Below are 13,859 nucleotides of genomic sequence, written 5' to 3' on the forward strand. Positions count from 1 at the left end.
TTTTCAGACGTAGTTCCGGGAATCTGCAAACTTTTGGTGCTTTCAAGCTAGTGTGATCCAGAGAAAGTTGTGGTCATTGATCTCCTGGTCTGCATTCTGGTCTTTAATCAGGAAGGACTCCTGCTCTACTGTAGCTACTAGCACTAGCACACTGTGACCAGGTCCCCTGTTCTCCTGCAGTCACAAGCACTAGTGCTCCTCTCTGCCTTGGAACCATGACCAGGGCCCTTGTTCCCTTATGACAGACCACAAATGTTCCTCTCACTCCTAGAACTGTGACACAGAACTACATATAGGCAATAAAGTTGCGAATCAACACCAGCTGCTCCCACTGCCAGCAAAGGGTCTTCTGTAATCTCTTTCTGACCAATTATTTGACTCCCCCAGCGCCTTTACTCTGTCTGTACTGAGAGTTCCCAAAGCTGTTGCTGGTGTAACTGCCACCGATGCCTGCTGCAGAATGCTTTGTGCTCCAAACTTTGCCCCTACACCTAGTGTCACAGACCTCTCCTTCAGACCTCCTAAATTGTCTTAGCTGGAAAAATGTCTGACTGACTTTTTTTTGACTCTACCACTCCAAAATTTGTTTTGAGGTACTACTTTAAAGTATTTGGAGAGGAATGTTCAGAGAGTTCAGTGGTGTTACTGCCTGTACTTCACTCTCTTGGATTCCAAGGCTGAGAGTGATTTTCATACCCAGCATATTAAGAAAACCATGGCCCACAAGAATACTTTACATAAGAAGTAATCAGGTTTCAGACAGAGCTATTCCACAGTGGGTCATTATTACTCCCTATTCTGTCTTATTGAGAAAAGTTAACAGCAATTTAGGACTTGTCCTACCAGGCCCAGACCAGGGATGGGGCTATGTGTGGAGAGAAAGCCAGCTGCCTGCTAGGGTTACAATTACTTTCAGATGGTTAGAATGGAGAATAGCAGTACGTGAATTGAGGACTACAGATTTTTGTCATCTAAAGAGTCCTTAGAACAATTTGCCTTGACCAACATACTTTTCCAATAATATTATTTATGTATAATAATGAGATTCCACTATAACATCCTCAGTACTCATTTACAACATTTTTCCAGAGTTACTACTTTCCTTGAGAAATGTTGTTTTACATATTTCTTTGGACCAATTAATGGTGATGGAGGTCATTCTAAGGCAAAAAAATTCTTAGAATTGAAGCAAAGATTTGTTAATGGAACAGAATAGTTATTTAGACTGGATAGGCAATGGTGACTTAGGTACTAAGGCATGGATGGAAGCAAGAATTTTTGAACTAGGATGGTGAAGTAAAAATAGGTCAAGCAGAGAAATGAAGTGTGGACTGGTAAACAGGTAGGTAATTAAAGTTTCTTGGTAATGCTACCTATTGTCATGCTTTGAACTTTCATCTAAGATGTTGAATCTCGTCTTACACTTACTGATCAAGTACTTAAGGCAATATTTATCAATTTGTCATTAGCTTCTGATATAAAAGACAAGAACTGTTTGTGGATCAGATTGCATATAGCCTTGATACAGATCCTTGGAACTTGTAAATTGTAATAAATATTATTTGTAATAAATATTAATTAAAATCAAGATTTGGTAGAAAAAAAAGAAAACCATGGTAATTTCTTACCTTTATATAATTTTCTGAAAAGGGAGATAAATTATTTCATGTGATCTCTACAACAACTCTTCATGGTAGATACTACTATCTCTATTTTTATTGATGAAGAAATTGAAACTTCAAGAAATTAAATTCTAGAAAGGCAGGGTATTAAAGCTGACAGTAAACTGGACTTGCTGCCAGGAGAGATCTGCTGTATGTACACTTAGCTGTATGGCCATGGGAAAATCCCTTAACCTCCTTCTGAGCCTCAGTCTTCTCTGTAAAATAAAGATAATAATACTTATAGGGCTATTGTGAGGATCAAAGGAAATGATTTGTATGAAATGCTTTGCAAACCCATAAAGTCCTCTATGCATATCAGTTATTACAATTTCCCAGGGTCCCACAGCAACAAAGATAGGATTTAAATGCAGCTCTCTGCTGACTCTGAGTCCAATGCTCCATCTTAGCCAACTGCCTATATTTTGAATCATGTCTGAAAGTGTATAGTAATTTAAAGAATAAAGTAGTTTACTAATATCTTTTTAAAGTCCCATTTTGGATCCTTATTTTGAAAGTTTCTAAAGAAGGAACTTCAGATGTTATACATGTCAGTTGGAACTTTCAGTTCATGTGAGGGAACTTTGCTACTGCCTACAATTTGTCATGATTTTTTCCTTTTAATTGAAAGGAATTTCAATCCTTTTTCATATTCTGATCTGTTTGGAGAAATGTGAAATACATTGTTGGGTAAGTAAGAACCTTTCTCTGAAACTGGGTGCCCATTATGAGAATCACCACAAGAAAGGAGGGAAGGGATGGAAAATGTTTTGTTTTTTTTCTAGCAAGGGTTACTAAACTATAGAAAATAATAACAACTGGAGGCAACAAATTTTTTTAAAAGTGTGAATTTTGTCCTTGATAGAGGAAAACAAAATGTTTGACTCAATTATCTTATCAGTCCTTGTTTTATGTATTGTTTCCTTCTCTGCAGCCTTCAATCATATTCAAATGATCTATACCCTAAAACAACCCAACTCCTTACATACCCTTAAACCATTATTATCATCTCTCCTCTCTTTCACAAATTCCTAGAAAATGTCAGCAACTGGACAAAAAGAGAAAATGACAATTGTTGAGGGAGCTAGGCAGTCAGCCAACTGCTATTTATTAAGCGACTATTACGTGCCCAACACTATGATAAATACTGAGAATATAAAGAAAGGCAAAAAATAGTCTCTTCTCTCAATGAGCTCACAGTTTAATGGGATAGATAACATATTAAAAGCTATGTACAATCAAGATATATACAAGGTAAATTGGAAACATAAGAAAGAAGGCCCTGACTTTAAAGGAGGACTGGAAAAGACTTCCTGTAGAAGGCGGGACTTGTTGAAACTTGAAGGAAGTCAGGGAAGCTATGAGGCAGAGATGAGGAGGACGAGGGCTCCAAACATGAGGAACAGGCGGTGAAAAGGCCTGAATTTGGGAGATGGAGCATTCTCTCTGAGAATGGCAAGGAGACCAATGTCACTAAATTACGGAGTATGTGGAGGAGAGCGTGAAAAAAGATAAGAAGGGGGTGGGTTATGGAAGACATTAAAAACCAAACAGAAGGTTTTTATATTTGATCTTAGAGGTAATAGGGCTGGGGAGGGGGGAAAGGAGGAAGAATGCAATTTACCAAATGAGGGTGCCACTCTCTCCTCTTCTCCCCATACTGACTGCTTAGTAAACAATTCAGCTCTACACTGTCTGCTTCTCTTGAATCCCTAGCCCCTTACTGTATTGACAATTATGCCCAGCCAAAACTCAACCTTGGATTACTCCCACCATTCATTGCCTTCATGCCTACCCACATGGAGAAAATGATGAAATTGACTGGTCAACTACAAATTTATGCTACATAACCTCACCTGCACCATCACTGGATTTAATTACCATCTCTATAATCTACTTTTCTGTCTCATCTTTCTGCTCACCTCTAATCTTGCATCTTCAATTGCCTATCAGACATCTTGAACTGAATGTCCAGTAAACATCTGAAACTCAGGATGTCCAAAACATAACTCATTATTTTTCCCCTGCAACCATATTACTATAGAAGGACTCAGGCTTGAAACCTCTATGTCATCCTGGATTCTTCACTATTAGCCCCATTTCTAAGCTTTGGCTAAATTCCTCAAAAAGGCCATTTATAATAGGTTCCTTCCCTTTCTCTCTTCTCATTCTTTTCTTAATCCCTTGATAATGAGCTATGCTACCCACCTCCTGAAAGAGAGGTAATGAAAATGAAAAATGAGAAATACATTCATGGACATGGCCAATGCAGGAATTTGTTTTGCTTGACTGAATATCTGTGATAGAGAGATCTTTAAAACAAACAATTGGAGTGAGTTTTGACAAAATATGCACCCATTTCTTTTAAAAATAATAAAGAGCATAAGAATAAAAAGAGTGTTCTTTAATACAATAAGCAGCATTTATCTAAAACCATTAGCAAGCATTATCTGTTATAGGGATAATCTAGAAATCTTCCCAATAAAATTGGAGTGAAGTAAAGATACCCATTATTATCATTATTATTCAATATAGTACTAGAAATGTTAGCTATAGCAATGAGAAAAAAAATTAAAAGAATTAGAATACTCAGTGAAGAAACAAAACTATCACTCTTTGCAGATGATATGATGGTATACTTAGAAAACCCTAGAGAATCAATTAAAAAACTGTTTGAAATTATTTACAACTTTAGCAAAGTTGCAAGATATAAGATAAATCCTCATAAATCATCAGCATTTCTTTATATGACCAACAAAATCTAACAGCAAGAGATAGAAGGAGAAATTCCATTATAACTAAAACCAATATAAAATACTCTGGAGTCTACATGCCAAGACAAACCCAGGAACTCTATGAGTACAGTTACAAAACACTCTTCACACAAATAAAACTCATATCTAAACAAGTGAGAAAATATCAATTGATCATGAGTAGGCCATGTAAATATAACTAAAATGACAATTCTGCCTAATTTGGTACCATACCAATCAAACTACCAAAAAATTATCTCATAGAGCTAGGAGAAAATAACAACAAAGTTTATCTGGAAGAACAAAAGGTCAAGAATATCAAAGGAATGAATGAAAAAAAATATGAAGGAAGGTGGCCTAGCAACACCAGATCTCAAACTATATTATAAAGCAGTAATCATCCAACTATCTGGTACTAGCTAAGAAACAAACTTGTGAATCAGTGGAATAAATCAGGTAAACAAGACACAATATACAATGACAATAGTAATCTAGTGTTTGATAAATCCTAAGATCCCAATCTTTGGGATAAGATTTCACTATTTGACAAAAACTGCTGGGAAACTTGGCAGAAACTAGGTGTAGACCAACATCTCACACCATATACCAAGATAAAGTCAAAATGGATACATTATTTTGTCATAAAGGGGACAGTATAAGTAAATTAGAAGAGCAAGGAATAGACTATCTCTCAAATCTATGGGGAAGGAAAGAATTCATGATCAAACAAGAGATAGAGAGCATTACAACATATAAAACAGATAATTTTGATTATATTAAACTAAAAGGCTTTTGTACAAACAAAATGAATATATCCAAGATGAGAAGATAAGCAGAAAGCTGGAAAACATTCTTTACAGCAAGTATCTTTGATAAAGGCCTCATTTCTCAAATATACAGAGAAGTGAGTCAAATTCATAAGAATATAAGCCATTGGGGGTGGAGCCAAGATGGCAGAGTAGAAAGACACACATATGGAGGCTTCCCCCACACACAGCCCATAAAACACCTGTAGAGAGGGACTCTCAACAAATTTTGGAGCAGCAGAGTGGAGAACAACAGAGTGGAGGAGATTTCCAGCCCTGGGTGGCCTGAAAAACCCACAGGAAACATCAGTTGGACCAGATGCAGAACAGAGCCCCGAGTGTGGAACCCAGCCCAGTCTTGGCTGCGCTGGAACGGCTCATGAACAGCCCTCTGGGGCAGAATCTCCAGTCATGGAATCCCCAGTCCCAGCAGCAGAGGGTTCACAGATCCCTCAATCCACAGGCTCCAAAGGTCAGTGACAGGGTTTATTCAGCTAGTCAGGAAGTGAGAAGGGCCTTCACATCAGGAAGGCAGCAGGAGTTCTCAGGGTAGCCCCTAAAGCAGCCTGAGACCATAGCTGGATCATAAAAACCCCTGGGGGCACTGAAGAGCTGAGTCTTACCTCAGCCCTGTGTAGATGCCCTGAGGCAGCTGGTCTTTGTCTCGCACTGAATGGAGGCCCTGCCCCCACAGCTTGACTGAATCCCACCCCCCACCCCCCCAGAGCTAGTTTGGCAGAACTGGAGGTCAGGTGCCTGTGGAGAGGAACCTCTGCTAAGATTCTGGGCATAAAAATCCTTCCCTGTACCCAGACCAGCACACACTTGATTGTATCACCTTGGAGGAACTAATATCTTACAGGTTCCCAGAGTATACCCTACTCTTGACAAAGGACTCAAAAGTCAAGTAACTGGTTGGGAAAATGCCCAAAAAAGGGAAAAAAAAATAAGACCATAGAAGGTTACTTTCTTGGTGAACAGATATCTTCTCCCATCCTTTCAGATGAGGAAGAACAATGCTTACCATCAGAGAAAGACATAAAAGTCAAGGCTTCTGTATCCCAAACATCCAAAATAAATATTCAATGGGCTCAGGCCATGGAAGAGCTCAAAAAATGATTTTGAAAGTCAAGTTAGAGAGGTGGAGGAAAAATTGGGAAGAGAAATGAGAGAGATGCAAGAAAAGCATGACAAGCAGGTCAACAATCTGCTAAAGGAGACCCAAAAAAATGCTGAAGAAAATAACACCTTGAAAAATAGGTTAACTCAATTGGAAAAAGAGGTTCAAAAAGCCAATGAGGAGAAGAATGCTTTCAAAAGCAGAATTAGCCAAATGGAAAAGGAGTTTCAAAAGCTCACTGAAGAAAATAGTTCTTTCAAAATTAGAATGGAACAGATGGAGGCTAGTAACTTTATGAGAAACCAAGAAATTACAAAACAAAACCAAAAGAATGAAAAAAATAGAAGATAATGTGAAATATCTCATTGGAAAAACAACTGACCTGGAAAATACATCCAGGAGAGACAATTTAAAAATTATGGGACTACCTGAAAGCCATGATCAAAAAAAGAGCCTAGACATCATCTTTCATGAAATTATCAAGGAAAACTGCCCTGAGATTCTAGAACCAGAGGACAAAATAAGTTTGAAAGAATCCACCAATCATCTTCTGAAAGAGATCCAAAAAGAAAAACTCCTAGGAACATTGTGGCCAAATTCCAGAGTTCCCTGCTCAAGGAGAAAATATTGCAAGCAGCTAGAAAGAAACAATTCAAATATTGTGGAAATACAATCAGGATAACATAAGATCTAGCAGCTTCTACATTAAGGGAGTGAAGGGGGTGGAATATGATATTCCAGAAGTCAAAGGAACTAAGACTAAAACCAAGAATGACCTACCCAGCAAAACTGAGTATAATACTTCAGGGGAAGAAATGGTGTTTCAATGAAATAGGGGACTTTCAAGTATTCTTGACAAAAAGACCAGAGTTGAAAAGAAAATTTGACCTTCAGACACAAGAATCAAGAGAAGCATGAAAGGGTAAACAGCAAAGAGAAATCATAAAGGACTTACTAAAGTTGAACTGTTTACATTCCTACATGGAAAGACAATATTTGTAACTCTTGAAACTTTTTTCAGTATCTGGGTAGTTGGTGGGATTACACACACACACACACACACACACACACACACACACACACACACACACTACACACACACACAGAGCACAGGGTGAATTGAATAGGATGGGATCATATCTTAAAAAAATGAAATTAAGTGGTGAGAAAGAAATATATTAGGAGGAGAAAGGGAGAAATGGAATGGGGCAGGTTATCTCTCATAAAAGAGGCAAATAAAAGACTTTTCAGTGGAGGGAAAAAGAGGGGAGGTGAGAGAAAAAACATGAAGCTTACTCTCATCACATTCGACTAAAGGAAGGAATAAAATGCACACTCATTTTGGTATGAAAACCTATCTTACAATACAGGAAAGTGGGGGAGAAGGGGATCAGCAGGGTTGGGGGGATGATAGAAGGGAGGGCAGTGGGAGGAGGGAACAATTTGAAGTCAACACTCTTGGGGAGGGATAGGATCAAAAGAGAGAACTGAAGCAATGGGGGCAGGATAGGATGGAGGGAATTATAGTTAGTCATACACAATACGACTATTATGGAAGTCATTTGCAAAACTACACAGATATGGCCTATATTGAATTGCCTGCCTTCCCAAAGGGAATGGGTAGGGAGGGAGGGATGGGGAGAAGTTGGAACTCAAAGTTTTAGGAACAACTGTTGAGTATTGTTCTTGCAACTAGGAAATAGAAATATAGATAATGGGGTATAGAAATTTATCTTGCCCTACAGGACAAAAGAGATGATGGGGATAAGGGAAGGTAGGGATGTTAGAAGAGAGGGCAGATTGGTGATGGGGCAATTAGAATGCTTGGCGTTTTGGGGTAGGGGGAGGGGAGAAATGGGGAGAAAATTTGGAACCCAAAATTTTGTGGAAATGAATGTTGGAAAGTTAAATAAATTAATTATTAAAAAAAAAAAAAGAATATAACCCATTCCTTAATTGTTAAATTGTCAAAGGATATGAACAGGAAGTTTTCAGATGAAGAAACCAAAGCTATCTATAGACATATGAAAAATGCTCTAAATCACTATTGATTAGAGAAATGCAAATTAAAACCACTCTGAGATGCCACTTCACATCCATGAGACTGGCTAACATGACAAAAAAGTAAAATGATTAATGATGGAGAGGATGTGAGAAAAGTGGGACACTAATGCACTGTTGGAGTTAACTGATCCAACCATTGTGGAGAGCAATTTGGAATTATGCCCAAAGAGCTATCAAACTGTGCATATCCTTTGTCTGTATCCCATAGATGTCATTAAAAAGGGAAAAGAAAAAGGAAAAGAACCTACATGTGCAAAAATATTTATACCAGCTCTTTTCATGGTGGCAAAGTATTGGAAATTGAGGGGAGGTTCATCATTTAGGGAATGGCTGAACAGGCTGTGGTATATGACTGTAATGGAATACTATTGTGCAATAAGAAAAGATGAACAGGAAGATTTTAGAAAAATCAAGAAAAATGTGTATGAATTGATACAAAGTGAAATGAGCAGAACCAGGAAAACATTGTACATGGTATCAGCTATATTGTGTGATGATCAACTATGAATGGCTCAGCCCTTCTCATCCAATACAAGTACAAAGGACCCATTTTTTCCCCCTTTTGACCTGTTTCTTCTTTCAAAACTGTGGCTAATATGGAAATATGTTTTACATCATAGAACATATGTAACCTGTATCAAATTGCCTACCATTTTTGGAAGAGGGGAGGGAAGAGGGGGGAGGGAGGAAGGGAGAAAAATCTGGAACTCAAAATCTTGTAAAAAGAAATGCTAAAAATTGTCTTGACATGTAATTGGGAAATAAAATGCTTTTTAAAAAATTTGGGGTGGGCTAGAGAGAAACAAAATAAGAAAAATAATTCCATTTTTTTTAAAGTCATCTATATTTTACACTATATAAGTTCAAAATGGATAGATGATTTAGACAGACAGGGTTATGCCAAAAACAAATTAAGACACATGGAATAGTTTACCTGTCAGATCTTTGGTAAAAGGAAGAATTTATAAACAAACAAGTGATGGAGAGCTTTACCTGATATAAAAAAAGATACTTTTGATTGTTAAATTAAGAAGGTTTTGCACACACAAAACAACTAATGCAACAAAGATTAGAAGGAAAGCAAAAGAAAAATTATAGCAGGTCTCTCTGATAAAGGCTTCATTTCCCAAATATATAGAGAACTAAGTCAAATTTATAAAAATAGAAGTCATTCCTCAATTGATAAATTGTCAAAGGTTGTGAACAGGCAGTTTTCAGAAGAAGAAATCAAAATTATATATAATTATATGAAAAAATGCTGTAAATCACTATTGATTAGAGAAGTGCAAATTAAAACAACTCTAAGGTACCACCTCACACCTGTCAGGAAAATGATAAATTTTAGAGGGGATGTGGGAAAATTGGGACACTAATGTACTGTTAGTGAAGTTATGAACTGATCCAACCATTCTAGAGAGCAATTTGTAACTATACCCAAAGGGCTAAAAAAACCCTGCATATCCTTTGATCCAGCAATACCACTATTAGATCTGTATTCCAAAGAGTAAAAATAAAAGCGGGGTGGAGGGAAAGGACCTATTTGTACAAAAATGTTTATAGCAGTTCCTTTTGTGGTGGCAAAGAACTGTAAATTGAGGGAATGCTCATCAATTGGGAAATGACTGAACAGGTTGTGGTATATGATGGTAATGGAATACTATCATGCTATAAGAAATGATGAGCAGGCTGATTTTGGAAAAACCTGGAAAGAATTACACAAAGTGATACAAAGTGAAGTGAGCAGAAATAGGAGAACATTGTGCACAGTAAAAGCAATGCTGTTCTGATGATCAATTGTGAATGATTTAACCATTCTCAGCAATATAATGATCCAAGTCACTTCCAAAGCATTCATGATGAAAAATGCTATCCACATCCAGAGAAAGAATTGATAGAGTCTGAATGCAAATTGAAGCATACTATTTTTCACTTAATTTTTTCCACGCTTTTTTCTTTTGTTCTGTGTCTTCTTTCACAATATGACTAATGTGGAAATAGGTTCTGCATGATTGAACATATATGATCTTTGTCAAATTGCTTACTGTCTCAAGGAGGAAGGATTTTAGGGAGGGAGGGAGAAAATTTGGAACTCATAATTTTAAGAAAATGAATGTTAAAAATTCTTTACATGTAAATGGGGAAAAAATAAAATACACATTTTTGAAAGTCATCTATACCTTTTTTGCCTCTAATTCGCTGCCTTCCACTCACTTCTCAACCCCTTGAGTCTACCACTTGAATTAAACTGATTCTTCCAAGATTATCAATCATTAAAAAATTCCTAAATCTGATGACTTTTTCTCAGACCTCATCCCACTTTGCCTCTCTATAGCTTTGACATTGTTAACTATTCCTACTGCCTAGAGAACTCTTTCTTCCTTTTACTTTTTGAGACATTTCTCTCCTGGTTCTTTACACACCTGTCTGACTACTCTTTCTCTATATTTGTTCACAATCATCAATTTATAATCCCCTATTTAACAAAACCTAAGATTCTGTCCTGGACCCTCTTTCTCTTTTCTCACTATACTTTCTCTCCCGTTCATTCCTTCTAAGATTACCTTCCAGTTATTGGATATTTCTTTTGTATATCACATATATACATACATATATATGTACATGTGTATGTGTGTATATTTGTGTGTATGTGTGTAGTGGTCTCCCCCATTAAAGGGTAATCTCTTGAGGGCAGGCACTTCCTTTTTTTCTTTTTTTCTTTCATTCTTTTACACTTCTCTTTATACTCCAGGCTTAGTACAGTATCTGGCACGTAGTAAGTGCTTTTAAATGATTGTTGATTGACTGATTCAGTGCTGAAGGACTTGTGCTTAGAGATAATGAAGCAATACCTTATTAGTCTGAGGGTCTTATTCGCAGAATCCAAATCAGTAATAGTTGCCTAATCAGTAAGCTGTAAAAAGAGAATGAAAAGGCTTCACCTTTCCCTACTCCTCTCCTGTAAGCATGTGTCTTGGCATTCAGCAGTTCTCCCTTGGAATTTTAGCAACTCCTAGTTGCGGTGGCAGCTATGAATCCATGACTATGAATAATGTGTTTGCTAGAAGAGGCTGAAACTGAACCTCAAGATCAGGCTGCCTGTGTCAAGGTGACTGAACAGCAACCCTGAGAGACAACTATTTTCTGTCTTGACAGCTACCTTGTGAGTTCAAAAATTTCTAAGTTCTTACTGTTGGGCATCAACTGCATCACTTCCTGGAGGTACCTAAGAGGCTGAAACTGAAAGGACTGAGAAAGCCTAAACTGTGCCTGACTTACTAGATCTGGGCTTAGCCATTACTTGTGTGTCTACTTGTGTGGATAAGCGACCCAAGATGAATGGAAAATATCTTTGTAGTCCCAAGTTACCTTGACTTCCCAAGAGAGTACAATAATGGTGATACGTTATTATTTTATGTTGTATTTGCTCAAGAATGCTTATGAATCTTCCTTGCTTTAAGAATTTTTTCGGTAGAGATAGATAAAAAGCTATCCCATACCTGAAACTTATTAGATACATATAGTGCCTTTTCTAAACATTTCTATGAGCTTCTTTTAGGAAAGACCCTACCTATGAGCCATAGCTGACCTTTATTTGGAAATTGTCCCTAGAACTCAGGTGAAGGTAGTGAGTCAGAGAGTATGACTCCCCTCTTTTAGAGGCCAGGCTCCCTCAGGATTTAATCCAGTCCTCTTGGGCTCCTTGTGGGAAGGGTGCCTCCTGGGTCAGAAATGGCATGCTAATATGTTCATAAATATGTATTTATTTTGCTTCCAAAATTCTCAGGATTTTAAGGATTGATGTAGATAAGGCCCAGCTGCACCTTTACGAAGATGCCTTAAAGGAAAATCTTTCCACTAGAAATCTGGTCATCTTAATATTGATGATACACAAAGGGAACTTTCTGAAATGTTTACTTTAGGCCAAGGATTGAAAAATGTTTGTATCCTGAGTAGCAAAATATTAGAATATAGAGTATTTTCTAAATAAGAATTTGGAGAACTTTCAGCAATCCCTAGAGTTTGCATTTTGAAGCAAATAAAACATACCACATCTCATTCTATCAGCAGAATGTATTTTAAAAGTTCACTCAGATTTCCAGAAGCCAAGACGGCAGAGTAAGCAAGAAATTACCTGAACTCTCCCATATTCACCTCCAAAAAACTATATAATAAGCACGCTAAAACAAATTCTGGAATAGCAGAACCTGCAAAAAGATGGGGTGAAACAATCCTCTAGCCCAAGAAACTTGAAGGGAGAAAAATTTGGAACTCAAAATTTTGTAAAAAAAAAAAAATGAATGCTGAAAATTATCTTTACATGTAATTGGAAAAATAGTATTTTAAAAAATTAGTCATCAGTGTCAAACAGTCATAAAAGCAATAAGGTTCTCATATCTACCCAACAAAAGCCCATTTGATTCAAAATGTAAACTAGAAATAATACTGAGAAAGGCTTTTCCACGTATCTTGGTCACACATGGTGTGTGAATTTGTGAGAGAATATGCCCCAGGTTTTTTGGGGAAATGCTTTGTTGCTCTTTTTTTTTTTTTAAACCTATGCTATTTCATTCAATGTATTTGCTTCAGGGGTAAAGAGATAGCCCACACCCCCGAATGAAGACAGAAGTATAATAGAGAATAAATAATTTCTGAATTACAAAATAAACATTTTCATTTCTTAACTATTTAGATTTGTAAGAAAATAAATGAAAACATCTCTACCTTTTTTTTCCAACAAGGAAAGGGCCAAACAGCAGAAGAACGTTTCCTTAGAAAAAATTGAAAGTCAATCAGCAAATGACTGAAGCTTCTTTAAAATGCTCTGGGTGGTTTTTGTTAGACTATCTGGAAGCCAGCAACATCAATTCAGTTACTCATAGTAGGGTTCTTTGATCTTCTGGGGATGGTTGTAACTGAAGAAGTCAGTTGTCTCTTCGAACAGTATGGGCTGACTACAGGTGTTAGAGAATTTCCAAGTTGTTATTGTTAATACTATCTTGAAACAATCAGCTCCACTCCTGTTGCCTTATTTCAGATTAGTGTCTAGAAAAGTCAGTTAGACAGTTGATTGGACCAGCAGCTTGAAGATTGACTTCTCTAGTAAAATTACTGAGCAGGGAGAGATTAGTGGGAGGGGAAAAAAGAGGAGGGAGGAGGAGCTCTCTCTCTCTGGTCTAACTTCTGAAAAACTCATAGCTTCCTGGACCCAGCGTTTTAGAAAGTTATGACTAATATTAACACCCCAATCAAGTCCAGTTTTCTGAACGTCAGTTATCATAATTTTACTACAAATATGAGGATAATAGAAGCTGAAAATTTTTATGGAATCCTAGGATGTAGAGCTGTTAGGGTTCTCAGAGTTCACCTAATGCAAAGGAAAATCTAAAGAGAACACTGATGCAGAGAGGAATAGAGAAGACTTCTCAGACAAGGTGACACCTGACTTAAGCCCTGA

The 13,859-nt window shown here is 37.2% G+C and overlaps 1 protein-coding gene across 3 annotated transcripts in view; it reads right to left on the reverse strand.

The window, feature by feature from the left end:
* The window catches only part of LOC140500919 (cytidine monophosphate-N-acetylneuraminic acid hydroxylase), a 114,384-nt gene extending 100,887 nt beyond the window's left edge, over positions 1-13,497 (reverse strand). For all 3 annotated transcript variants that reach the window (XM_072603991.1, XM_072603989.1, XM_072603990.1), the window contains exon 1: positions 13,127-13,497. The gene's annotated coding sequence lies outside the window, so the exon portion shown is untranslated. The remainder of the gene's footprint in view (positions 1-13,126) is intronic.
* Between the last annotated feature and the right edge of the window lie 362 nt (positions 13,498-13,859).

Source organism: Notamacropus eugenii, chromosome 4 (assembly GCF_028372415.1).
Source record: "Notamacropus eugenii isolate mMacEug1 chromosome 4, mMacEug1.pri_v2, whole genome shotgun sequence".
In the NCBI taxonomy this organism is placed as follows: Eukaryota; Metazoa; Chordata; class Mammalia; order Diprotodontia; family Macropodidae; genus Notamacropus; species Notamacropus eugenii.